Source organism: Oryctolagus cuniculus, chromosome 6 (genome assembly GCF_051225735.1).
Source record: "Oryctolagus cuniculus isolate XC-2025 breed Fujian yellow rabbit chromosome 6, ASM5122573v1, whole genome shotgun sequence".
Lineage (NCBI taxonomy): Eukaryota > Metazoa > Chordata > Mammalia > Lagomorpha > Leporidae > Oryctolagus > Oryctolagus cuniculus.
Window position 1 is genome coordinate 30,679,056 of NC_142872.1, and position 2,438 is coordinate 30,681,493.

Below are 2,438 nucleotides of genomic sequence, written 5' to 3' on the forward strand. Positions count from 1 at the left end.
TCTGGAGTGGGTATTTGGTCTATCAGTTAAAATACTGCTTGTGATACTCTTCTCCCATATGGGAGTACCTGGGTTTGTGCCCTGGCCATTTCTGATTCCAGCTTTTTGTTAATGTGAACCCTGGAAGGGAATAGATAATGGATCTTGGGCCCCTGCACCCACGTGGGAGACCAGGATGGAGTTCCAGGCTCATGGCTTCTGGCTGGCCCATTCCTGAGCATTGTGGCCACTTGGGAAGTGAACCAGTGGATGGAATATCTCTCTCTGTGTAACTCTACCTTTCAGATATAAATAAATAAATCTTTCTGTAAAGTGATATGCAGAACCAGTGAGCAGTGTGGCTGTCAGAGAGCACTGTACTGTCTGTCCCAGATCTAGCCCAGGGGGAGCATACAGTGTGCTGGCTTGGGGTTGGGGCGGCTTGATGGAGGTGTGGCCTTGGGCAGGTCTCTTAATCTCTTCAAGCCTCAGTTTTCTCATCTGAAAAAGGAGGATTCTAATAATACGCCCAGCAGGGGCGCACCCCAGCAGGGGTGCACGCGAGTGTATGGGGCAGTCCTCACACCTCGCACGGTGCTTGGTGCAGGGCGCTCTGCCTAGCCAGTACTCCTCCTGCAGCTCCCCGCGCCACGTCTCCAGGGGCTTGCAGCACCTGCACCGGATCCTCCCAGCTTCCTACTTTGGCCTCATTTGGACGGAAAGGCACTGCCGGCCTCACAGCCCTGAAAGGGACAGCAGGAGCGAGGGTTGTCAGGGGAGGCCAGAGCCGAGGGTGCTGAGGAGCGCCTGCGCAGCAGCCCAAGTGTGTGGATGCCGAGGGGGGCCAGAGGGCAGCCGTCACCCCTGCCCCCAGCAGCCGGGATGGAGATGGCGCAGGCTGCCAGGCCGGCCGCAGCAGTGCTGGGAGCTGCTTATCAGGTTAGAGTGGAGCCGCTGTCTCTGGCTGTCTCTGCACATTACCCGACCCATCCGTCCTGCTCTCCTGCGCGCCCTGCCTGCCCCCAGCTCTGCCTGCGCTAACTAGTTAATTGGATCTTGGCTAACCTGGTTATGGTCCAAAGTCCGCCAGCTCCTCTGCCTCCAGAAGCGGGATGGGGGGTGGGGGGAGGCAGGACAGCCAGGCATGTGTGTGCAGGAGCGTGTGTGTGTGTGTGTGTGTGTGTGTGTGTGTGTGTGTGTAGGAGCCTGTCTTTGAGCTCTGCTTTCAGGCCTCCCAGAACCCCGAACCCATGGAGACTGCCTGGAGAGGCCAGAGCTCTCTGGCCCACAGTGGGAGCTGGAGGGCGCTGAGTCATGTGAGCCTATGTCAAAGTCCACTCCTCCATGAAGGCAGTCAGCCAGCTTGGGCTGGGGTGCTGAGGTTCAGCTTCGGATTAAGAATTGCACCACTTGGGGCGGGCTCTGCTTGGGGCACCCACATTGCATATCAGAGTGCCTGGTTTCCAGCTTGCTGCCAATGCATCCTGGGAGGCGTCGGAGGATGGCCCAAGTGCTTGAGCCCCTGGCACATGCGTGGGAGACCCTGATTCAGTTCTGGGCTCCAGGCTTCAGCCTGGCCCAGACCTGGCTGATGCAGGCATTTGGGGAGAGACCCAGTGGCTGGAAGATTGTCGCTTTCTATCTGTCGCTCTGCCTTTCCAATAGTTTTACTTTTAAATCTTAAGACAGTTACACACACGTACCACCCCAAAGCTTGTGAGGTGCAAGAGAAACAACACTCACTTCCGTGCCCGGAGCTTAGTAGGTGCTGTGACTGCGCCCACCATCGCCCTCAGTCTCCGTGAGTTCCTGCCACTTCCAGGGGATGGGAGGGCTCTCGGGTGAGGGGCAGAGAGGCGTTCATTCACGGTTCCTGGTTCCTCGCAGGTGTTTCCTCTGAGGCACGGCTCCAATCTCCACAATTGTTCCTTATGCAAATATTATGCTAATGAGCACGTCAGCGCACCACTCTGCCCGGCTCCGGGAAGGTGAAGGGCGGGCTGGTTCCCCTGTTTCTCGACCAAGCCTGTCCCTTTCTTCCCTCAAGAGGAGCAAATCCTGATCCTCCTCCAACACCAGTCCTCAGCGCAGGGAGAGACCCGACGGTGTAGAGAGGAACAATGAAAGGCCCAGCCTTGGTGGGAGATGGACAGCTTCGTCATTGTCACAGCCATAATCATCACCCTCAAAAAAGCCTTTGCAAACGTCAGATTCTTTCCCACCCTGCGCGGACTCCTCTGCAATTACAGAGGCGCTCCCCCCCAAACCCCCCATTCCCCAGCCCCCACCCCCCCACACACACCCCCGCCTTGGGGAGATGGAGCCAGGCTGGGGCCAGGGGAGGGAGGGGTGAGTAGGGACAGGAGAACTCACAGGCTCCAGATGCCAAGGAGCTTCTTCTTAGGGTTCTCCTTGAGGGCAGCGGCCCTGCTCACCCCTCCCCCAGCATCAAAGCTGCG

The 2,438-nt window shown here is 58.0% G+C and overlaps 1 long non-coding RNA gene across 1 annotated transcript; it reads left to right on the forward strand.

Annotated features, from left to right (window-relative positions):
* Positions 1 to 1,662: 1,662 nt before the first annotated feature.
* LOC108176569 (uncharacterized) lies at positions 1,663 to 2,185 on the forward strand. Its single transcript, XR_001793221.4, has 2 exons — positions 1,663 to 1,780; positions 1,867 to 2,185. It is a non-coding gene; the product is annotated as an uncharacterized LOC108176569 (long non-coding RNA).
* Positions 2,186 to 2,438: the final 253 nt, after the last annotated feature.